We start from the raw sequence: 26,280 nt of genomic DNA, 5'->3' as shown, positions 1-26,280 counted from the left end.
AAGAGGAAGAGGACACTAAGAAGGACAAGCCAAACAGGAGACTGGTTGTTTCCTCACGGGTAGTGCACTGGAGAGCGAAGCTTTCATCCTCCTCTGAAGCTGGGCCTGCCTTCCCTGCTCTGGGGCTCCTCTGTGTTTTAGGGTCTGACACCTTCACTTCTCATTATGCTCTCACCAGCTCTTACAGTCTCATGGGGGGAAGTGGGTATGTGGGGGAAGTACATCGCCCAAAGGCTTGACTTTTTGTGATTCTTTGGAGCTTTTGTGCATCCTAGAAATTGAGTCTTTCCTGGTGTTTTATGGGACTGGTATCATATACTCAGGGTCAACCTGTTTGGGAGGTCTTCTAAGCAGGGTTTGTGATCATAATGAGTTATGTTTTTCTTCTTTTCTGGACAAGAACAATGTCCTTGCCATACAGTCTCCAAAAATAGCAAGCAGTTATGATGGAAGACTATCCTTATGTTAGGAAAGAAGTTGGCAGTCTCAATGATGTGAAAATATCCAATTTAGAAAACATGTTTAAAAGGAAAAGCTGCTGTAAGTCCTTTTTGGAATCAGGTGGAATATATGTGAATAAATAAAAAATTTCAAAGAAAATGTGTAGTCTGACAATATATTCCACTTTCTGTTTTTAGTCTTACAGGTACTTGTTGATTTTGCCTAAACTTCGGATGTAATTTCTATCACTTCATTAAAATGTTACACTGTAACCTGATTCTTGCATCTAATTGGGAGCATAACTTGGGTGAAGATTTCCCAGCTGATGCACGTAATCAGAGCACTACAATAGTGTTGTTAGGGACTAAGCGTTTCGAATGTCTTTAAGAATATTGGTAAGTGTATAAGAAGAGTACTTAACACAGGGGAGGGAGAAAAGAAATCAAGTCCCAGAGAAAGAGCCAAAATGGAATGTATAAATAGGGAGTATCTAGTATAAAGTCATCTACTTGATCGAGGTGTCTGGAGTTAACCTTCATTAGAATTATAGAGATCAGCACAGCTATCACACTTGACCGATTCACTTGTGCCTGTACAGTTTCTCTTCATGCAGTGCTAAACTGCTCAAAGCATTTGATGGGTAATTCAAGTAAACTAAAGTATAGGACTCCCTTTCTATAGGACAGTTTGGCAATTTGTTTTTGTTTTTAATCCCTTAAAATATGTTCACCGTTTTGCCACGAATTTTATTTCTAGGAATTTATACTAAGAAAATCATTAAGGATATGTGCAAAGGTTTTAGCCACGAAGATATTCACTGAAGCATTGTTTATAATAAAGTAAATAGGAAATTACTTAAATATCCAACAATATTAGATTAGTTAAATATGTTATGAATATTCTGTTACAATCACACAATAAAATACTGCTCAACCACTATAGATGATGTTGTAGATAAATATTGATAATGAAAAAAGTTTATGATATATGGTTAATTGATAAAATATTGCAACGAACAAATAGGCACAGTGTGATTACATTTTTGTCAATATATGTATATATATTCTTAGAAAATGACCCACAAATATATTTAAGAGTTTTTAAAGTAGGTCTCTGGGTAGTAATTTATGGGCATTTAAAATGTTCTTCTATTTTATCTATGTCTTTTAATTTTTCTACTCTTAACATATACTGCTTTCATAATAAGAAAGAAACAACAGAGGTTATTTTTTACTGAAAAAAGAAAAATATGTGAATCAAACCATATGAAAGTGACTGACCCTGGATGATGGAGAGACTTCATATGATGCTTTTCAGCTGAATTTATTTGTAAACATATTTCAGCTGAACATGTGTGCTATGATTTTAAGAACAGTAACTGCTTTTTAGTACACTAGATTTAGCAGAGATTATTAACTTTCTTCCCAGTCTTCCTACTCTGCCCTGCAAAATGAAGGAACTCAACTTATTAAGCCAGCTCTGGGGTTTCTTCCTACTCCCAAATCCCAGGTCTACCCTTTCTAGGTTTACCCAGAGAAACTGCTGAGTGGGGAAGTCCCTGCATTTCTCATATTTATAAGCTGCCAAGTGATGAAAATATATTAATAAGAAGGACTCGTATTATTTGTAGTACATTCAAACTCACCTCCTCTGAAACAGTATCCTTGATCTTCTGCTCCTTTAAAGAGAGACCTTCAAAAGACCTACTTTTTCTATCACTTGTTGATTACGCTAGTGCTTAGCTTTTTTGGAGAGCTTATGGTGAGGGTTACAGAGCTGAGAGCTGCTTACTGGTTCAGGGGAACTTGAGCTGTGGGTGGGAGGCAGTTGAAGCAAATTGTAACAAAGAAGTCACTGCCATCAGAAGATAAAGTTCCCACCAGCTGTTAAACCCCGACAGCCTCTCAGCCTCTTCCTTTTGTATCAAGGAGCCCTCTGTCCACATCCCCTGGACCTGGTTCAGCTCAGTGAGGCAAGATGTCATATATTGTTCCTCATTAATCGCCCATGGCAGATGTTATGGTATTACAACCAATTTCTACGACCTCTCTATGAAAAACAGAATTTCACAATGACTTCACAATGACTGTGGAGGTAAATTAGAGTACACACCTGGCAGACTGACTTCCTAATTCTGTAAATTCTGCATGGACGCTAGTGGAAAGATGATTGCTCCATGAGTTAGGAAACCCATATTTTGGTCGTGGCTCTGCCACAAACTTGTTGGGGAACATTAGAAAGATGACCCAGTCTTTTTAGGTCCAAGTTTTTCTCAGTAAAGTGCAGAGGTTGAATTTGGTAGTTTTCAAGCTTCCTCTCAGTTCTGAACTTGTACGATGATGATCAACACGGATCATTTATTGTGGCCTCCATAACTCAAGGCCGGAGGTAGAGCATCCGTTAACAATCCATTTCTCTGACTCCCCTGCCACTTCTCTCTCTTAGCCAAATAAACCATTGTTTTCTTGTTTATCGTCCTTTTCTCATGCCACACTCAGTAATTTCGGAGAGAACCTTATTTTGGCATTCTCTATATCCTCTCTAATGTATGCTGTGTTTTTGTGACTAGTGAAGAAAATTCTTAAAAGCAGCTGCTTCCATTATTCTGTGGTTTTAAAAGCGATCCCCTGAGAACTAAATGTCAATTCAAAGATTTCTACATTTGTTATCATCTCTAACCTAACCTGTAGAAGTCTGAGGAATAATTTGAAACAGAAAGATTCCTGCCTGGAGATAGCAGGCTCATAAATATGTAGTTTGATTTATCCTTATAATTTAGGAAGAAATTAGGATTTTTAACGTTTTTAACATTTTTTCAGTATCTAAATTGAATATGCAAAATTGAGCTGCTGTACATACTTACAAATCCTGCATTTTTAATTGTAGATATATTATTTTTAAATTGAATAATTTCAAATGAAGCTACTGCAACATAGAAGTCAGGTTATTGACTAATGAAAGATTTCACAAATCAAATGCTTGTGTGTTTTAACTTGATCTCTAATTTATAGACACTGAAATATGTCATTGCTCCTTTACATATGTCCAATATCTGTTTTCTCTACTAAGCACAGAAAAACCAACACAAACAGGCCACAAAAGAGACCACTAATTTCCCACCCTGTGCCCATTTTTCCCTTCTTTCTTAGTAACACACCCTGATTTTATTCAAGAGGGTGATGTGCCTAGCTGAAAGATTGCGTTTCTTAGCCTCCTTTGCAGTTAGGGGTGGCCAACCCAGAAATTGTCAGGTAGGACTTTCAGGAAACCTCTTCAATGGGGGTTGACAGATGGCCACGTGGTCACAGATGGCTGAGGCAACTGTAATCTTATCATCCTCTTCATTCAAGCCCAGCAAAAAAAAGAAAGTCCCACTGCCTAACGGCTTAAACAAAGCCCCAGATTGGCTTGTCATTGGCCTGATTGTCCATTTTGGGTTGTACTGGACCCATATCTGAGACACATGGAATGACATACTGAGGGGTCTATCCTAGGTCATATAACCACCCCAGGGGCCCGATTGGAGACGGCTTCACTGGATCCCCCAAAACAAAGTAGGGCTTCTGTGGCTAGAGAAGTGGGAGTGGATGGATACTAGGTGATCTATCCCACCAAGTTTTCCAGTCTCGTCTATGAGTTATTGTGGTCTAGTAATCCAGTAAGCTGATCATTGGGTTTGCGAAGTTGCATGAACAATGATTTGGTCACTGGATTCATTTATAGTAAGTGAAATTGAAGGCTCAAGGCCATACCATTAATCCAGATTAGCTGTCAAAATACATATATTTTAGTTTTCCAAAGTAATCTCTTACAATAAGCCACATAACTTCCCTTTGCATTATTACCTTATATATGGATATGGCCCTCTAAAATGGTAGAATCAAGTTTGCCAAAAAGAATTTTTTTCAACCCATAGCAACTGTACTTTCCATATAGCTTGCTAATGTAGCAGAGGACGTTGTTTCTGAACATAAAGTTGTATAACAAGTTAGAGCTAAATGAAATTTAAAATGACTTGTAATAAACCCTGAAAAAGTGGTGCTTTAAAATAGTAATGTCAGCAGGCTATTATGTAACCATAATACTAGTGTTCTGAGTTTAGATGGAGGAGTTACAGGGCAGCAACAAAAAATATTGTTGCTCTGAGTGAACATGTAAAAGTGATTTTGAAGTGATTTGCTGCAGATGCATGTTGGGACATGGTAAGCAACAAGATAGATGATTATGGCCACAGTTCTGAAAACGTTCAGATGTCCTTCAATTAGCTTTGGGCAAGACTGCTTCTTACAGAAGCCAGTATTGATTTTTCAGAATGCCTCCTAGCTTTCAGCAGAAGGGCTGATCATGGCAATCCTTTGAAGCCATAGGAAATGTCACTGGAGGGCAAACTGCAGAAAGTCTCCCTGCAGTGGCCAGGGACTGGCTCTCTGGGCTGAGGCTGACAGGGACTAGGTGGAGGTGAGGCAGCAAAGTGGAATGGTAGACAGTATGGGCTCTGCCGTGAGAGGGACCTATGTCTGACACTGGCGCCGCCACCTATACCCTTGAAAAGAAGGAAGAATATTCAGTTTTTCACTCTTTTCTTTATCCCTGAGTTGCATTAAGCAAAAAAACCATGTGTGAGTGTGAAGAAGTTCAGTTTGGGTTGGCTCCACTCCTTCCTGATGGTGTTATTGCTTTGTTATGTGAAAAAATGGAGAGTTAGTATTGGCACATCGTAGGTGCTTTTAGCTAGTTTGGGATCTGTCCTGTATTTTGGGTGTAAGTTCATTTAAAATAGCCTTTTTTGGAAGGATAATGTCATTGCATCACATCCAAGAATGGCAGCCACTTGCTGAGGGAGCAGAAGGACCCCCAGAAGTTAGTAAAGCCTCAGGCCTGCTAACAGGTCTCTGATGGCACCATGTCAGAGACCGCTGACTTTCTGTCTGTCATTTGGGGCCTTCTGGGAACAGTGTCTCAACATCTCAGAATAGCAGGACACTAGGACCGTGATCCTTCAGCTTACAAATGAGACAACTGAGGCCCTAGAGGGGAAAAATGACTCAAAGGTCACATCAAGAGTCAAAGACACAGGCAGGAACTAAACCCAAGGTTCCTGATGCCCAGGTCAGGGGAAATAACGACTCTAGCCATTGGAGTGGACTGCTTATCCTCGAAACTTCTGGTCTCCTGTTAAGTTCCAGTCTTGTCCAACCACTGAAGGAAGGGATTCATACCTTTCAGCAAATTTAATTTGTTGGAGGCCACCTCCCACCCCCAAAATGTCAAAATCTAAAAGTCTTTCTATTGTAGCTGCTCAATTTCTCAGGAACGAAATCCATATCTCCCGCCTTGGCATCTAAGAGTAGCCATTGCCCCAGGCTGTCAAATGGTGGAAGGACTGGAGGCCTCACTGTGAGCACCCAGACTTCCTCCTCAGCCCCTTGTTTCCAGCCTGGTGCCTCAGCCCATGCCTGGAGCCTCCAGCCTCTTGGGTTCAGTTTTCTTAGAGAATAAACCACCCATGTCACACAGGGCTGAGGAGGGATGGCTGCCTGGGTGCCGTGAGTGGGGTGGATCTGTCACCCCCTGAGTCTTCCTGGGGTTCTCTGGGGGTGAAACGGCTGCTTCTCCTTTGTGTTCCTGTCTGTGGGGCTCTCCTGAATGGAGCTGCTGCTCCCCTGCCTGCTGTCGTTCAGAGCGGCTGTGTTGGACCTCAGCTACTTGTGTCTCCTCCCCCATCTGTCGTCCTTTGGACTAATAACTTTTTTAAAATTTCTTTCTCACCATCCTACTGGGTTTTGGAAGAAAACAGAGTCCAGCACAGAGTTAACCCTACCCCTAATTGGCAATAGCCATTTTTTGGGTATATTGTTCAGTATTTCATCTCTCTAAATACAAATCTCTAATGTGGACCTCTAACCAGCGCTGAGTGAAGTCCATTTTTTCTTTGTTTTTGGAGTGTTGAGGACCTTGGCCTTCAGCAATACAGAGAATGGGTAAAGGAAATCTCCAGTCTCATGTGTGAGGAGTTACCCTCCGCGAAGATCACACCATATGTTCAGTCACTGCCAAGAACCTTCTGAAAAACAAATCTCCTCAGGTTTTATGTTATCACCAAGAATTAACCTCACAGCATGGTTCACCATCATGTTTATGAAAGTGTTTTGAAAATGACATGTACCACTATGAAATCAATGGTGGAAATCAGTGAGAACTCTGAGGGAGAGACGGATTTGTATGTTCCTTCTGTAGCTGAGCACTTGCTGGGAGGGAGTGCCAAACGTCTCTGTGTTTGTGTTTTTAGATGCAGTAACCAGCAGTAGAAAGCTTTCCTCCAAGTGTGTAAGTAACGGGAATGCAGAGAAATAAATGTTTGCTAAGTGAATAAACTTAATGTATGGTAGAAGATTTTGTGACTACAGCAACATGTTTGCAGTAAAAACATTCGAAATTGAGACATTTCTCAAAATCCTGAGAAATTAAAATTAAATAAATGGCACATATTTTATTTTGCCAGGGACTAAACTTTTCCATAAAAAAAAATAAATATATTACTTTGTCAGTAACTTTTCTCTAACACCTGATGTATTTTAGTTAATACTACATTATTCCTGGTGTTCTGACATGCATAATTGTTATCAAAGGGATTTGTCTAATATAGTATTCAGAATTGGTGACTGATTTACGTAGCCTTAAACTGAAAGATGGGGCATTAAAATTTCTATATTCACTCCTCCCCCCAATAGTGAGGGATTATAGATGGAGTTTTTATTTTGATACAACTACAGATCAGCCTTGTAAAAGCATAGCTAACAATAAGGTAGACTTTGGTTTAAGGTTGCCATGTTGGATTCTAGAAGTATCTGAGGTTTTTGGTTTAAATACCCTCCCCCTTGAGATAGTTCTTTAAGAGAGTGGAAGCCCCATGTGCCATTTCAGTTCCATCCTGTCCCATCCCAGTTTTATCCATTAATTGTTCAATTAATGGTTGCTTTTTATTGCCTTTTAATGGATTCTAAGAATGTTGTTGCATCTCTCCTCCAGCCTGTTTGGCTACCTTTCTGACTTGGGTAGTTTCCCATTTCAGTGTACATCTCAGTTTCATGTTTACTTGTTTAAAGAAAGAACCAGAGACTGATGGGTTTTTGTGTCCCACCTCTTGGGTTTCGTAGATGCCCGGTGGGACAAATGCCTCGTGGTTTACAACCAAAGAGAGGTGCGTGCTGCATTTGTATTCCGAGTTTGTTTTCTTGTGTGAGCAAAACTGGCAATTTAAGGATGATAGAAAAAGGTATAAACTTAAAGACAAAAAATGAGTTTTTGCAAGCTCTCTATAAAATACAAAAACATTTTTGTTTTGAGACCACCATATAGCCAGCAGAAGTTAAAAAAAAAAAAAAGAAAGAAAGAAAAAAGGCAAACAAGCAGTATTTTTCTCTCTCTTTTAAACATTATCCCCAATAACTGGCTTAACTAGTTTTCCCACTGTATTGATCAGCTGCTCTGGCCTTGTGCAGACGCAGCTCGGAATGCTCTTGAGACTCTGCTGCTTTTTTTTTTTAAACTCTTGGCTTTAAAATAGCTGGATTTAATGGCAGGGGGCCTCAGCCTCTGTTCCTGAAGGCTCTTTTCCTCCCTCCCCCTTGGAGAGGGAAGCATGATTAATTTCTCCCCTTCCCTTTTGATTACAGGAAAAATCAGGTACACAGGTAGTCAGCGCCAGCACACCTGGATTCCGAGTTCATCTCCCCAGACAATTGCTCCCTTGTTCATTAGTCTCATGGGCCAGGGGAACAGAGAAGGTGAAAGGGTAATGAATTCCTCTAGGTGGTGATAAGAGCTACATTCCGAGAGGATTAACAGCACAATGGAGCCGAAGAGGATTCCTCCTGTATGAGGGAGAAAATGAGAAAGCGGGGGAGGGGAACACCCGCATCGACACACAAACACAGCCACACAGTGAACTTGTTAGTGTGTTCTCAAAGCCACATTCCAATTTTGGCTGCCAAAGTCTAAGCTACTCTGACAAGAGCATCTCCGTGTTACACATGATGCGTGCATTCTTTAAAAGGCTTGGGAGCTTGCTTGCTGTTATTCTGAGGAAGGATATTCTTTGGTGGCAGGATTACATCTGGCCTCTATCAAGTACCTCCTTGATCAAAGCACAGAATAATTTTCAAAATACCTTGATTTCAGACTTTTCAACCTAGAGGAGCAAAGGAGAGGGAATGAAAAAGTCCATGTAATCTGTTAATCACATCTGAGAACAGTTCTGGAAATGGAAATTTGGCCCCATTTAAACTTTCCTAAAACAGCATGATCACTGCGTTGAAAATTGGGATCTTGATTGTGCAACCCAAGTGGAGGTCCCTTGTATGTGTTTTGACGGATATATTTGGTGAAATTTAAAGGCAGTATCATTCCTGTCTGCTAATCAAGGGCCAGAACCAACCCACACACATCTGCCTAGCTATTCCTCACTGCCTGTTATGAAAATAAACCTCTCATTTTTTCAAAAGAAGTCACTACCCCTAAAGCTGAAAACAAGGAGAGCAAACAAATGTGGTCCCTGGATATTTTCACCTTCTTCGAACCCTTCACCATCCCCTACCCGCAACAGCTGTGATACTCCAAATTTTCAAACTTGAAATCTAACCACCCTTAGTCTTGCCACATACCCTCTTTGACAAACAAGTTTGACTTAGTTTAGCTTATTCCTAAAAAAAAAAAATTCTGAAGGTGTTTGCCACTCAGACCCGTTGTCCTTGAGAAGTAAACATATAATCAATTCTCGTTGAAGCAGTGACTTTTACAAGTACTGTGCTATGGTCTAAAACAGAAATATGCACCACTATTGTAGGAAACTGCAGCTTTTAGATTTTCTTGGCAGAACTTTGGTCCTCTCTTTAAGTGAGAAGAGAACATTCCACAAATACCATAGTGAGCCTTCAGTTAAGATGTCCAATCCGTGTTTTGCATGGCAGTGTCCATTGGAAATACATACTCTTGATGTCTGTACAGGCTTAGTGAAGTTAAACATTTCCTGAGTGAGTTTGTTTTTGACAGGAGTCACTTCAGGAAAGCATGTTGGAGCAAACCTAAGCTTAGCTAACCATGAATGATTATTTCCCTGTGTCCATAATATTAACAATATGAGTCATTAGCCCAGACCCTGTCATTTATCCCAAAGAGGAAATGATGCATTGGCCAAGACCATGAATTTTAGTAAAGGCTCTCTGTTCTTAGCAGAAAAGGATGTTGATGTTCCTTACCTTGTACCATGAGATGACTAGCTTTCCCATGTGATCCTGGAGGTGGAGCCTTAGGTCCTGGGCAGCATATCTAGCCCTAGTAAAGAGTCACGTTCAGCCTTCCCACTTACCAGCTGTATTCTCATGTCTCTGAAGCCCTCACCAGTGCAGGAGGCTTGTTATTGCCAAGGATTCTTGTTATTGTCCTTTCTTTCCATTTTGGGGGATAGTTTGTAGAAAGTACCGGCTGCAGATGTATTTTAAAGTGCTTTCTGGGCTACATGAGAAAATACTTTTCAATTTATGAGAAAATAGCCATGAGTTTGTTAGTTATTTGCTGTGACTGAACAAACCAGATTTTAGCAACAAAGGCAGTACCTTTGACATCTTGCCAGGGTTGTGTTTCGTAGCTAAACATGACATTTAGGAAATGTCAACTGTGAATGACTTTTTTTTTAATTGTAGTAAAGTGTGGTTGGCTATAGGTACAATCCCTGACTTACAAGAACTTGACAAACGAGTTTCCAGTGGACATAAAAGGCCACCCTTCCTCCATCTCTCCTTTCAGCACCCCTTTCATTTCCCCTCCTGGCTCTGCCCTCCCCCCACCCCGTCTCGCTGGGTGCCAGAGCCACTTCAGCAGTGCTGCGGAGACGCCTGTGGAAAAACTGGGCCCTTCTGGAAAACCCCCGGTTTCTAAAGTGGAAGAAGCAGCTGTGCAAAATAGACACGACTGGGGAACCAACATAGCTCCTGGGCAGGACCCGGTGGGCTCCCCAATGTTTACTCAAATGGGGTGTGATTCTTCTTACGTTGATTCATTTCGATTTAAAAACATCCTTTTTAAAAATCTGGATGTCTGTGAGAGAGGCAAGGAAAACAGCCTCCATTCACTGATGCATTCACAAGAATTGGGTCATGCTATGGTGACCACACTCACAAACATACAGACCTCGTATGTGTTTAGTGATTTATCTTTCACTGTTTACAAAAGGTTTCCACACACGTTTGGTTTTCACAGCTGCTTTACAAATGGTGAAGCTAGGACTTAGAGAACTTGAAATATTTGAGCTGCTGAAAGCAGGACTAGAAGTTACAAATTTAAATTCTGAAATGAGCTCTCCTTTTGTTCCATATTCCTTCTGTATGTGGGGATGTTATGCAGGCATGTGTAGGTGTGTACACATACATCTCTACCTTTTTAAATAGTGAAGCAAACACATTTGCAGGTGATTAGCAGACAGTATAATTCAGGGAATTTCAAACTGTCTCTGACTTCAATATTCTGCTATTTTATAAGATCCTTATTCCTGGAAGGTGAAAATTAGATGACTGAGTCCTATTTCATAAGGATATAAAGACATTGCTTCTTTATTTCCAGTTCTTTAGAGATTGAGATTACTGTGTGTGCCTGTAAAACACACTTAAAACCTGAATGTTAAGATTTTACAACTTAACTGAGAAGTATCTCAATGATTGATTAAATAATTAATAAATTTCATGAATTATATTCTTGTTCACAGGCCTAAGCTCAGCACTAATAGCATATTTACATCTGTGGTTTTGAATTACTTCTTTGAATTAACAGTCAGTGCATTCTTCTAAGTGGGTATTATTTGTATCTACAAAATGTATTGGAATTACATACCAGAAAGCTAGGCTCATCATTCATGTGATAACCTTTCTGATCAAGGCCTAAATAACACAGTTCTGAAACTGAAAGTGATTAATATGCATAAAAGCACATTATACAGGTCTATTTATAGTAATAATAATGATGGCTCCAAACAGAATGTCTCACTGGCAGTGAACATACAATGGGAACATCATAAGAGATGAACTAGTGCCATTTTCTGAGATAGAAAATTCTCACATTTTACATAAAGCCAGAAGTAAAAAATGGTTCCAAGAAAAAAACATGTGTTAAGAATTATAAGTGTTTAGCTTAGAAGGAGGGAAAAAATGGGTTATCACAAACATTGCTTTTTTTCCTCCCAAAATATAGAAACAGTTTCCATTCTCTAACTCCATGATGTCATACTGTGAAGAAGACATAGAGAAGGAAATGGAATTGTGCAAATGAATGATAAACTGGTTATCAATTAGATTAATAGGAAATGGAAATCTGAAGACGGCTTTGTAAATAACTAATAAAGGTTTATGAATCATGGATGTCTTAGTCCATTTTGTGTCACTGTAATAGAATACCTGAAACTGGGTAAACAATAGAGATTTATTTGGCTAATAGTTCTAGAGGCTGGGAAGTATGGCGCCAACATCTGGTCAGAGCCTTCGTGCTATATCCCCTGATGGAAGGCAGAAGGGCAGGAGAGCAAGGAGGGCTGACCTCACTTTTATAACAAAGCCACTCTTGAGATAACTAACCCACTCCAGCAATAATGACATCAATCTATTTATGAGGGCAGGGTCTTGATCATCGATCACCTCTCATAGGCCCCAGCTTCCAACTCTGCCACACTGGGGAGATTAAGTTTCCAACACAGGAACTTTGGGGGACACATTCAAACTATAGCAATGGAATTATTATTTTCTAGGATCTAGATGAACTTTGTTTATGATTAAAATGGTGTAAAGTTATACCTGAATATTTTCTTGAGAACTCAAACATCATTATCCAACAGTCTTCGCTGATGTTGAATTTTGGTCTTTTCACCTTTATTTGGGGGCCAGTTGCTTTGGACATGTGTTTATCCTTCTAATCTGCCTCTCTATAATAGGTTACTGCATTCCTGATGGTCCTTTCATTGGCAATAGCTGTAGAATTATGCTTTGGGCTGTGCTGCAGTCCTTAGCATTGCTGGCTCAGTGAGGCCACTGAGGAATAAAGCCAAACTCTGTGTCATTAAAAGGCTCTCCTCCTTCAAACATTGGCAGAAGTTTGGAGGCTCTTACTTTCAGCCCAACCTGTCACTTTCTTTGGAGACAGGTCAGTAGTTACAAAGACTATCGATTTCTGCCTTTTGAAAAACCTGGAGGGGGGAAAAGCAACTATACAACTGATGTGATTTTTTTTGTTGTCATTGTTAAGTGGCTCTTTCCTGAGTTTAAACAGGATTTGAAAAGCCACCCCATCCAAAATTACTTTTTCCATATTCTCATACACCTTGGCTAAATTTTAAAGTGCATGTTGTATTTTATATAATGAAAATAGGGAAACTTTATTCCCATTCCACAGGAAGTGACAAGTGGAGTGACTTGGTTTAGATCAATTTACATTCAAGCAGACCATCATGATGTTACCCGTGAAACAGCACTGGATTGTGAAGTCTTTATAGTTAATTTTAGAGCATCCATATAGGTACAGGAGCAGTACCTGTCTCAAAGTGTATTGGAGACATTGTCTTTGAGAGATGACAAGGATAATCAGTTTGACTTCATAGCTGAAGGCGCCTAAGCACACACAGCCTAGAAGAGACTTGCCTGAGACAAGGAAACTGCCCTGATGTTAAGCAGCCAATCTTCTGTCACTTGCCAAACATTTCTGCTACAGAGTCATGTTCTGAAATTTTCATGAACCAACTAGACAAAAAAAAACTGTGTGGTCTGGATAAAATAATATCTGCCTAAAAGGAAAGAAGTGAAGTTAGCCAGAAGGCCAGATGGCAGATGTATTTTCTGCAGAACTCTATTTGGAAAGTGAGCTTTATATAATTTTTGGTCATTTCTTACCATCTTAGGAGACCATTTTCAGAATAAGTCATTGAGGGATCTAGCACACAGGTTTCAAAAAGTGAACTGCACAGATGCAGGCACAGCAGATAACTTGATCACGGAATTATAGCTAGTTGATGAAAACGCTTAGATTTTTTTCTTCCAGCATTGTTATGACCTACTCCTTGATTCCATCTCATTTATCATTCATTTGGCTAAATTATCCCAGAGCTAAACTCTATACCTAATAATATCATGGAGTTTACATATAGGAAAAAATCTAGCTAAAAATGTACATGAACTTATTATTGGTCTTTATCTTGTGGTTGACCAGATTGTTCACTCACATGCAGAAAACCAGCAATTGTTCACTGTATAAACACAAAGGTGAAGTTTCCTTTTTTTTTTCCCAAGGCAAAGTGCCATTTCTAAATTGCATCTTCTGGCAAACTTAGTAATAACCTGAGCACTTGAAGACTTAGTCCATCTTCCATGTTTAATAATTTTTCTTTGAGGTTGTAGGGTGAGCCCCAAGCTTTTAAATAGGAGTAAAGAAACATCAACTCACATGGAGGTTACTTAGCGTAGCAAAGCAGGATAGAGGGAAACTTTAAGAAATCAACGAGGGCTGTTCATTTCCCTGATGGTAGGATCATCTCTAGGCATATTTGGTTTCTTCTCTTTCTATCTCCATAGCTTACTGGTTACTGGGTTACTAATTGACTTTTAGTTTCATCCTTTCTTCTGTATTATCACCTTTATCACTCTAGTCAGGATGGTCTCATCCCAGACCCTTCTGAGCTGCTCTAATGAAATCCAAATAGTTTTTCCATCCAATATGCCTCCTAACCCAAGTCTAACCTTCATAAAACATTGATATCATGATGATTTTTATGTCTTAAAAATGTTCAACGGTTTCAAATTTTGTTCTACAACAAATCAAATCCAGATTTCTAAACCTGGATTTCATGGTCCAGGGTCACGTGCCACTTTCTTTCTTCTCTCTCTCCAGTGACCAACTTGATTTCCTGCTACTGTACAATATGTTGGTGCTCAAGTCAGTGTGATGAAAGCCAACTTCTATCCCACTTCTATGATAAGCTTGTTCTTGGAATAAAGTATTCCAAGAGAAGTCTCACTTGGCACGCTCCTCCCTTTTCCCTTCTAGCTCTGCAAATTCTACCCATTCAGCAACTGTTGGCTCAGTCCTCACCTTCTCCTTCCAGTTCAATTCCACACATACATACCGAGCATCTGCCATTACGCTGAAAGTCACCTTACAGTGCATGGTGAGGAGTGCAAGGCTGTGAACCAGGGCCCTTCCTGTACTGCTGAGTCTGTCTGTACTGCTACACACCTCTAGATCCTTGTCTTTTGAACTTCCACAGTACTTAACATCTAGCTCAGTGGGATTCAAAGTGAAGAGCTCAAAATAATCCACTAAGGTGCAGGAAGATACTGGAACTTATATTGACATATTTTCATATCTTTTCAAATTTCCATTTTAGAGTATTTTTATAAAGTATATAATATATTAATATAGAAGTGCATGTTTAACATTTGCAAATAAGTAGCATGTATATGTTCCACGTTCAACAATTATAACTAGTGGAGTGAAGGATCAAAAAATATATAAATCCTCAAATTTGGAATATTTTCACTGAGGCTTTAGGAGGTCAGCAAATAGGCCCACCCAAATCCATTCATTCTATCCTTGAAAAATTGTTCACTAATCTCCTGCAGTGTTCCAGACAGTGTTGAGACATAGGAAAGTCAGGCAAGAAAAGATTGCAGTGTCAGCTTTATTGCTGAGAAAGGCTCACTAGGATATGTGGCTTTAGATCAGGGCCAGGATGGTTTGCTGATACTTTGCCTTGCATTAAGCAGACCCAGTCACAGGTAAAGTGGGAGATTACATTCTTTTCTACCTCTTTGCTCCCCAACCAGAGCCTGCACCGAAAGTTTACTACATGGCCAAGAACAGGTGAGAAGAGCACCCTCTTTGCAGGCAGGCAGAAGGATCCTAACAGTGTGGAGTGTGTTCTGCTGATTCTTTCAAATGCACCTTTGAGATGAGTCACTCCTCTTTGGGGAAGGGGAGGCAGGTAGGTGGTCAGCAGTGTCCTCGTAATATGAGATTTCCTCCTAATAAATAAGCCACTGTTGTCTTGGCTTTTTATCACCCCCTCATAAGCTTCTCTGTTGTTTCAAGTGTATCTCCCTAAAAAAGAGCACTCTTTTCTCTTTTACCAAAAGAACTAGCAAAACACTAACACTCATTGAGGGATGAGTAGATTGTATATTTTAAGATGTATCTGTACTGAGCCCTGGGGGTTGATGCCATTATGTGGCCCCTCCCCAGATTTCATCATCTGATTCCCAATGCTATGACAGAACAGAACAAGGCTCTGTGTGTATGCATGTGTTTAATAAAAATGGCATAGCTGTTAATCGTAACTGGATACATTGTGAAATTCCTTTCCTAGTTCCATCCCCCTATTCCCCATCTCATACATACACACACACACACACACACACACGCACGCACGCACACACACTCTTCCTACCATCAAATTTTGCAGTCTGTAGCATACTATAGAATGGAAGACATAGGTCAAGGCATGTGGTCATGAGAAACAAAGCTTGTTCCATCTAATTTCTTATAAGCACAGACTTATTTAGTGTCTTGAGAGAGAGAAGGAGGAGGAGAAAGAAAAGGAGAAGGAGGAAGAGGAGGGGAATGGGAGAGGAGGGAGGAAGAGAGGAGGGGGAAGGGAGGAGGAGGCATTACAAGCACATCTAGTGCCAGAAAGCCCTGGTCCCTGGATGAGGGACAGTGTTGAGTTTATCTCCTCCATCCTCACTCCTTCTTGCCTGCCCTTGTAGGGCAGAAGTCTAACATGACATTCTGGAAAATTAAAATCTATCCAATTTTTAAATATCTACAGAGAAAGAGATTTCAAAACCTCCCTCAATGACTAAAATGACTTAACCACAGGCTCAGAGAACATTTTTCTCCAAATTATCAAGGCTTTCTTGCCACAATGGAAAATGGTTTCCTTTTCATTGTGGAAAGGACAGTTCATCACCATCCTTTTATCTGATAGAGTGATATTAAGTGGACCACTAGATTTAGGACTGAATAAGCCAGTCCTATGTCATTATACATCTATTTTTGTGCATACACCTCTCTGCATCCTCTGAAATTTTCCACATCCCACTTTAGTTGTGGAAACTAAATAAAAGTACTGTTTGATGATTTCTGTATGGTTCTCTGTGTTCATCCCAAATATTCACCTTGAAAGAAAAACGATAATGTTAATTCAAAGTCAGTTCTTTACCTGTCCATTCTGATTTCTTCAGAGTGTTAGGACATTGAAATCTTCTTAATCCAAAGATGTGAATGCTGGAAATTTCAGAGAGGTCAGTGCAGGAAATTTTTGTATTAAGTAGTAGTTATGTTACCAATTTGACTGCTGTGATAAAATGCAAAGAACAGTGGCTTAAAAATGCAAAAGTTTTTTGTAACTTTCTAAAGTTACTATGTAAGCATACCGGCTGATGGGGGAGCTCCACAGTGTTGGGGACCAGTCCTCCTATCTTGTTGCCCTGATGTCCTCCCAGTGATGGGGACCAGTCTTCCTATCTTGTTGCCCTTGCCATCCTCACTTTATGGCTTCCATTTCAAGTTCTTGTTATTCTTCAGCTGGCAAGAGTTGGGCAAAAGGAAGTAGAAAGCACACCCCTTCCTCTTAGAAGTACAACCCAGAAGTTGTGCATATCACTTCCTTTGGCCAGAGCTCAGCTACACGAATCTGCCAGATTGCAAGGGAGGCTAGAAACTATGGTCTTTAGCTGGGTGATTGTGTGCCCAGGTAGAAGGAAAGAATGGATACTGGGGGCAATGGTTTGCCCTGCCTCTGGCTTTGTAGAGCCAGCTTGAGAAGTGCATTTTGACCCTGAGTTCAGTGAGGGAACTAGTAAACAGAGTAGAAAATACCTAAAGATATAAAGAAGGAGAAAATCTTGCTTTGCAATTGAAGCTTGGTGGTGTCACTTTGTAGATCTCAGACTTCTGGTTCGATGATAAGATACACTTTTTCTCCTACTGGAAAAGAAGTTGAAGCTTAGCTCCCAAGAATATCTTTTGCTATGGTACAGTTGAATTAATGCACATTTTCTAGGTAGTTTTCAGACTAAATAGGTTCAGTATAAAACCGAGATCCCAGCTTTGCATGGTCACTGTGATTTTAGGCCACAGAAGCCTTGCCATCTATTGTCCCTCGGTCCAGATGGTCCTGTTAGTCTAAGTTGTTACTACACTTTTCTGAAAGGGGCAGTAATGTATATATGAGGCCTGTAATGATAAAAATTAAACTTTTTAAATGCTAGTGAGCAAAAGATTTAAGTTTTTTAAAAAATTGTACTACTACCCATTGTAAAATCTGCATTGGTTTATGAATGTCTACTCTAGGAAAAAGACATTTTGCTAATTATCCATTCTCCATCTGGGACATTTGTTTACTTGATTAGCCAAGCGCTTTTCTCTGTTAGTGTCCACATTCATCTTTTTCAGCTGTAACCCTGGTTTTCATCTCAACCCGACAAGACCAACCTGGATTTTGACTGTCACACTGATTTTTATCTACTTAAACTGCTAGGAGCAAAATCCGATTGTGTTCCTGGCTTTCATTATTGAGAAAAGTAATAAAAACCATGGCAGAATTAGATCAAGGACATCCATTATTTTAACCAGGAACAAAAAATAAATATATAGCTCTACCTAAGTATTGGATTAATTTAAGTATACAGGGGATGTTAAAAATTACATTTAAAATATGTTTCATAGCTAGTCATTTGTTTGATATACAAATGTTAACATTTCTAGTGTCTGTTGTAGAAATAATATAATACTGAAAATGCTCATTTGCTGAGTGCTTAGTACGTACCTTCCCTACAGCAATTTCTGTGGCCAAAGCTTAAGCCTTGGATCAGTCTCACCCAAACTGCATGGCTGGCACACAGCAGAGGAAGGAAAATTGGGGAACTTTTGGTAGAAGATAAAACAATAAGTGTTAACTTCAGTATTATTATTCCTGTTTGAATAAATCATGCCTTCGCAACAGTGATGATATTGTCCCCAACGGGTTGAAAAAATTAGATATGTGGCTGAGGTCAGAGTCAGAGGGAGATGCTATGGAAGAATGGTCAGAGGGATGGGACGTTGCTGGCTTTGGAGGTGGAGGAAAGAGGACAAGAGTAAAGGAATATGGTTATGTGGGTGGCCTCTAGCATCTGGAAAAGGCAAGGAGACAGATCCTTCTTGAGAGCTTTCAGAAAGGACCATGTTGGACTTCTGATCTGCAGAATTGCAAGATAATACATTTGTGTTGTTTAAGCCACTCAATTTGTGCTGATTTGTTACAGCAGCACTAGAAAACGAATACTTGGTTTCCTCTCCTGATCAATGAGGAGAATAGAATGATCACCGGTTTGTTGTAAGCACTAAATAAGATCATTTGTGAGAAGTACTTAGTTTGGGGAACACAGTGATATACTGTGGTCTTGCCAGTGTTCAGATGAGCAAGACTTGCGCTCTGAGCAGCCCATGTTTAGGTTGCCGATGGGCTTCTTTCTTTGATTATGTCAACGGCAATAGTCAAGACTTATACTGGCCTTGCCGCTTTAAGGGGAATTTGAAGTCTCTTCTCAGATTCATCATGCATTGATTTTATATTTCAGCTCTGAGGAAATGTTTTTATTTCATTTGTTGCCAAGTTGTGGGGAGTTTCTTCTAGTGCCTCCTATGTACCATCAATTCATAGGTCCTTCCTCAACGCAATTCTCCTTCTCTTCTCTTCCCCTCTTCTGCCCTGACTGGAGAAAGGTCTGAAGGCTTGGCGACATCTGCAGAGTGGTGGGGGAGGGAGTTCCCAGCAGAGAGGAGAGAAGGGCCAGCAGCCAGCCACCCAAGTCAGGGAGGGGAAGTCCCAGGCGGGCTGCAGTTCCAGAGCGAGGCATTCCATTCAGGCCTGACTGGGCTGGGAAGAATGGACTCACTGTATTGTTTTCTGTGTTTTGGTTTGATTGGGTTGGGTTTTTTAATGATCAAGAAAGTCCCTCTCAAAAAGAGAATCTTCACATTCATTAACTTGCTTCAGGTCAATTAACTCAGTTAGGTAAAGCCTGATATCAATGACGTGAATGTCACAGGTCTTTGTTGAGTCGGTTACATTCACAGAGAACAGCTTTTGCATTATCACAGGAAAAGAAACCAACAGAATTATATTCCTACACATACATAGTGCTATACCTGTACCTATAGTGTATATTGTATTCCCATACCTACATAGTGCTGACACTGTGGATTTACTTACATTATCTTTTAGTCCTCACAACATCACTATGAAATAGATATTATTACTTCCATTTCCTACTGAGGAAGGGGGAGTATCCTCACAACATCACTACGAAATAGATCAAGAGATGTTATTGCCCCCATTTACAGCCAAAGAACCCGGGGCTCACGGAGGGGGGCAGCAGTACTGGTTTGGCTGGGATGGCAGCACCGGGTGACTCTGCAGGACCTCTCAGCTGAGGCCATGCTGCAAAGCCTGGTTTTTGATCTTCAAAGTCCAAACACTGGACTCTCTCTATGAACTCAGAGATGATCAGACTCTACAGTGATATACTCAAGCTAACAAAGTTTTAGTGCGGATAATGGATTAACCGGAAACCTTATGTCTTTATTCTTAGGATGTTTCTTTCTGAAGATCATGTTCTTCCCCCTTTCTTCCCTCTTCACCAAACAGCATTACCTGGCTACCTCAGGGCCCACCTTAGACCTAACAGCCACCTGGAACCTTTCCTTGACCCTCCTAATCTTTGTTATTTGCCCCCTCCCCACCCCCAACTCAAAGTGCTCTAACAGAACTTTGCACTTCTCTATAATAGCTTATGGTGAATTGTTTTCTGTTCACTTGTCTGGTAACCCTCATCGGAATCAAAGTTCCTTGAGGCCAGGGCCCCTATTTCATTCACTATTCTTCTAGCTCGTACTTGGCACAAGTCTGTGTATATAGGAGATGCTCCACAAAATTTCCTTGAATGCATAAGTGAAGAATGGAAGCCCTATGTTCAAGTCCTTGGCCTGCCACTTTCTAATTGTGTTAGTTTTAACAAGTTCCTTATACACTTAGGGCCTTAGTTTCCTCATTTATAAAAAGAGAAATTGCATTAAGGTGATAGGAAGTTCTTTTCAAATATGAACATACTGGGATTCTAGTGCAACTCATTTGCTGTCCAGGAACCAAAAATCAGTAACGATTTTTGCAAGTGATATGTTGGGAGCATTGCCAATTTCTTGGGTGTGGATTAATTATTTTACTCCATCCACTTACATATATTAACGATCAACAGATTCATACCTGTTTTTGTGTTGCTATTTCTGTCCTTGACCCTAGAGTTTGTTCACTACAGGATACCCTCTTCATTTAGACTGATTGGTACATTCTAAAGGAGACTTTTGAGGCTTAGAGAATAATAAATTCTGTTTATGTCTACTTGTTTTCATCTGTTTTTACCTAGAGGGAGTTAATGAAATCTTTTGTTGTACTAAGAATTTCAAGTGAAGATGATTAAATAAACTATTATATGAGAACAGCAGTATCAAAGAAGAAAAAGCAATCTACAAATATTGCTGATTATTCATGGACTTGAGTTGGTAATAGGCATTATACCATATATTAACTGTGTGAAATATCTGATACGAAAATAAAAGGAAAAAGCAAACTACTAACATGCCAGCAGTAAAAGTGTGAAATGTCAATTGTAAATAATTACAATAGCTCCCTCATGGTGGCTGCTCATTTAACTCCGTGATGGGGGGATCCATGTGACACTGCAAGATTGTATTAGATGCTTATGCATTTTGGAGTTTGCTGCCTTCTACGTTCCTAAAGCTTATTACCATAGGAATCAAAATCTTACCATGTTTCAGGTACTCTTTGCTAGTAAATTAAACACACTAAGATATTTCATTAATGTGTAGTTTATTACACAGAAGTAGTAATTTACTAAGAGTTTCTATAGGTACAATTAATTTTTCTTAAAATTTGCTCAATGTTTTCTGGTGACCATCTCTAATTGAAGACTCTAAAATAGACTAAACATTTTTCAAAAATTACTTCTTAACCTTACTGCAAAGTCTTAATGTTATTGAAAAGATATTCCTGACAGGGTAAAACATCAGTATTCTAAGTAAACTCACTGCAAATAAAATTTAGTCTGTATTTAATGAAATCTTTTCTTGCCCAGTGCAGAATTTCTTTTATCTTTGAGCAAAAACTGTTTAGCCTATTAGTTTATAGGCTAATTAGCATTAAGTTGGGGTTCCCCCCCCTTTATTTCTTTCCATTACTTTCATGCCTTATTGCTTATTTAGCAATCCTCGATGATCTCTGACCTGCTGATGCAGCAAAGCCCACTTCCAGGTCAGGTGGCCATGACCTCGCGTGTGGACAGAACATGGTCTTTCAGCAACACACCAGGAAAACAGCAATGACAAATGGATTTGTTGTTTCTCTGCGGATAAGTCATTCTGAGCTCAAATCACAGTCAGTGAAAATTACTTGATGATTTAAATTCTTAGTACAAAAACCTTGATGAAAATTTATACCTTTCAAGATAATAAGAGTTTATCTTTATTTTATATTGAAAATAAATTGTAGTGGTTTGTTTTGGTTATAGATGCATTTGATTATAGATGTCTTAAATGACTTTGTAAAAAGTAGATTAAAGAAATTAAGAAAGTAATGCCCATATTTACATGTCCTAGTATTGAATGTAAATTCAAATTTTTATGCTCCATGTGGGATATATGGATATATAAATGAAAGTTCAAATCCTAAAACTTACTGGTCATGTTGATGATCAACTGAATAATATTATAAATTTGGCTATATTCTTTAAAAATGTTATTTATTTCCATGTTCAGATTTAGGATTCTTAATTGGTGGATGGTAAGGGATGTAGTTTATAAACAATATAGTATTTTGTTCAATAGTTCTGATTTTTAAATTACTATACTTAACTTGATATTTAAAATAGCATTATAAGAAAATAAGAAACTTTTTAATATCAAAAAGTTGAGAAACCTGGTTTTAACTGATGTGCCCTAAAAAACGGTTGAAAAATGGCAGGGTTTGTAACAGAGCAGGAACAGAAGGAAAATGAGCTTTTTCACTGGAATGGTGCAGTGGGTTGTTCCCAGGGAGCAGAAATCCAGAACTTGTAGGGGAGGCAGAGGTACACGGATCCAAAAACCCAAGGGAGGACACACACTTGGGAAATTAAAAAGAAGAAGGAAAAAATGCAGTGCTGAGAATAGTTCCTTGCACATAGTAGACATTCAATAAACAGTTTGGGTGAATAAATGAACTAGACCACTCAGCCATATTAAGCACTGGTGTAATTTACTTCTGGTAGAGTGTACAGAAATGACACAGAGGTGGCAAGAAGCAGTGATGAGAGACTTAAGCTATTTGGGCATCTGCTAGATAGAAGTAGAAGGAACCTTTATCCATTTATTTAGTAAATATGTACTGAGTGTCTGCTATGTGCCAGGCATTTGGAAGATTGTGACCACGTCATTTTAGCTTTTGTGATAACCAAGGAGCAGATGACAGATATAGCAGACATGTATTACAGACTTTAGGAGGGAAATTCCAAATATTTCAGAAAAGTAGAAGATATGATTCTATAGCCTGATACTCTGAAAGAGAACATAACTAAGAGATGAGAAACCCAACCCCTAAGTTCATATTAGGGCCCTTTCTATATACTCCCAAAGCTCCTCAAACACCTTCACAAAGCCAGTATTGTGCTGCATCATAATTGCCTTTGTTCTCTTCTGCATTTATTGTGAAGCTTTATGCTCCAGGAGGGCAGGTTGCATCTATCATGTTTATTTTTGTGTCCCCAGCAAATACAACAGTATCTGGCATATAGCTGATACACAATAAATTTTATATATAATATATATGTATATTTTATATATATGATTTATAAAATATATTTTATATATTTCCCACCTGGTAAGGATAGCACAAAATATATTTTATATATATGATATGTATATATATTTTATAAATCATGTATACTATATATAAAATTAAAGAATCAATGAAATTCTGATAATATAATCATGAATATTTTTCCAAATTATGAGATAACACACACATCCTCTCACACACACATGCTGCATGTGTACACACACTCCAAGTCTAACACTCCATGATTCTTTGAATGATTAGAATTAGAAGTTTGATAGTTCTAAAAAATGAGGACGAGAGATGGCGATGGCTGCAAAGGACATGCTCCAATTAACACAAAATATAAAAGACCATTTAAAAAAGAATGCAAGGACAGGCAAAAACCAAGAACAAATACCAAGGCGGGAGAGATAATCCCATTGGATGGTATCAGGAAGCCTAGAGTCCAGGGTAAACTAAAGTATGTAAAAAATTATAAAAACAAAAGAGACTTAATAAAACTGGTAAGGAATAATTCTATAGAAAATAAAGGTGACAAAATAAGCCAGATATGGGAAACTGAAACTCTTGTAATGTCAAGTGAGTTTTATCCATTTTTTAATATTGATATAGTTATAATTTCTGTCAAGACTGGAATACTATTTTATTTTTTTATTATAGAAATTTGTTTTACTTTTGCAAAGAAAAGAACAAGAAAGAGATAATATCTCTGATGAGAAAACAAAGGGCTATTCATCTCTTCTTACTCTTGCCTTTTAATCAAGGATACTGATTTCCCACCTGGCAAGGGTAGCCCAAAATGTGAATGAGAGGGAATGAGGCCCGGCAGCGTAATACTAGATCCCGAGTCCCTCGGCGTGGATTGGGGCCTCCTGGCCTAGACTGCGTCTGCAGGCCCCACATACCAGTGATTCTCACTGCAGTCAGTTATCTTGGGAGAATTTCAGAGAATGGAGAAAGCCCTAAAGCCTGGAGATTGACAAAAAGGCAAAACATAAAATTCCAGCAAAATTCTAGAATTTCTTCTGAAAACAGCATATTCAGGAAAGGAAATGAAAATCATTAGGCGCCAAGAAGTCAAGCAGAACTAAGTGATTTTCCTGTTCAGCAGAATCAATGGAATGCAAAGTGAAGAAATGTGGTAGATATGGGGGATATGAATTTCATCAAGGCAGTTTTCACAATATCTCGGGATTTCATTGTGGATCTAATGGAGAACTAAAAACTGAATAACAGAATAAATAGTTAAATGGATTCGCAACTGGGTTTGTGTAACCAAACCCAAAGAGTGCTAAAGAATGGGCCAATGTGATTGCAGAGGGTGACCTGTATTGACACTACTTCTGTTCTAGTCTAGATCTCTCTTTATCAATGACATGAATGATGATGAGTTTGATGAAAACAGTAGAAATAAATGACATTTATTGAATTCGTATGCCTCAAACACTGTTCTATTCTATATGTATTAGTTTATTTAATCTTCATAACAGTCCGATGCAGTTGATACTCCTTTATCCCTACTTTATAAATGAGTAAATTGCAGCACAGAGAATTTAATTACCTCAAGGTCACGTAATCCCTAGTGGCAGAGCTGAAATTCAAGCCCAGACTGTCTACTTAATGGCACAAGTGGCATAAATGATATCCTTTAATTTGTGAACGACCAAAGTGAAATGGACTAGAGTGGAAAGTTACAGATTTGGTACCCAAAAGAACCCTAACAGACTTGAAATATCAGCTGAATTAATAAGACAACATTTATTTGAGCCAAATATAAACTCATGCACTTGAGTTTTAAAAAAAATCAACTGCAAAAGTAAAGATTAGGGAAATGGGACTCAGTGATGGATCATATGAGAAAGTCTTGGGGGTTTTAATTGGCTGTCGGCTCATTATGACCAATGCATAGTGTGATGTGATTATCAACAAAATGCAATCTTAGGCTGCGTTTAAAAAAGAATAAAGCCACAGAATGAAAATATGTGTGTATGTATATGTGTGTGTATATCTATATATCTATATCTATCTATCTATCTATATATATATACATATCAGGGTGAGAAGACACATCAGGAATGCATACACTCTCAAAAATAAAGTTCACAAGGTTTGACAAGACAAAATGTCTTATCCACAAACTAATTTAGGGATTATAAAGTCCTTTCCAACTCTAATATCCTTCCATTCTATGAATAATTCGTACAGAACAGAGAAAGCACACTTAAGATGAATCTGAGAGTTTTGGAAGAGCGGTCAGACTGAAGGAATGTCTGAAGGCAGAACTAGCACGTTCATGGGAAGTTACAGGAAGGCAGCTGACTGAGTTTCCGCAAAGGGTTTACTCACAAGTAGTCCTGTGCAGAAGCAGCTCTCTGAGGAGGCACGGAATTCCCATTGTGGAATCTGTTCGGGCAGAGGCTAGACAGCCACTTAATGAGAATGTTGGTGAGAATATAAAAGGAAAAAGAGGGACCTCTTGGTGACTTGTAACCCCAGGGTTCCAGAAGAGTAAAAATTTACTAGATGTTGGTGCAGCTTCCGTGTTGAAGCTGTACCAACTTACAGGACTGTGGGTAAGTTAGGACCAGGAAATGCTTTCTATGGGAGCTGTTGGATTGAGTTACGAACCAAATCAAACACAAAAATCTGTTAGACAGAAGGTGTTTATGCCTTCCTGGCGACAGCTTCTTTAGATTGTGCTTCACATGGTAAGTCACACATTGTTTTCTAACAGAGCCATATATCTGAGGCAGTTCTGGCCCCACCTACAGCAAGGCAGGCACTTTCCATGACCGTCTCAGACTCCCAGGCACAGAAAGCCCAAAGGAACTCACTGGCTTCTGGAACTATGCCTCGGGCATATCAGCTGGCCTTGACTT

General features: G+C 39.2%; 1 protein-coding gene across 6 annotated transcripts in view; it reads left to right on the top strand.

Moving 5' to 3' along the window:
* The window catches only part of SPATS2L (spermatogenesis associated serine rich 2 like), a 152,324-nt gene that overhangs the window by 31,944 nt on the left and 94,100 nt on the right, over positions 1-26,280 (top strand). Inside the window, exon 1 of one of the 6 annotated variants that reach the window (XM_069488091.1) lies at positions 15,404-15,454. The exons of the other annotated variants lie outside the window; for them this stretch is intronic. The gene's annotated coding sequence lies outside the window, so the exon portion shown is untranslated. Of the gene's footprint in view, positions 1-15,403; positions 15,455-26,280 lie in introns of those variants that run through there. 6 annotated transcript variants of the gene reach the window in all.

This window comes from Eulemur rufifrons, chromosome 1 (genome assembly GCF_041146395.1).
Source record: "Eulemur rufifrons isolate Redbay chromosome 1, OSU_ERuf_1, whole genome shotgun sequence".
Lineage (NCBI taxonomy): Eukaryota > Metazoa > Chordata > Mammalia > Primates > Lemuridae > Eulemur > Eulemur rufifrons.
This window is presented reverse-complemented; position numbering and strand designations above follow the sequence as displayed.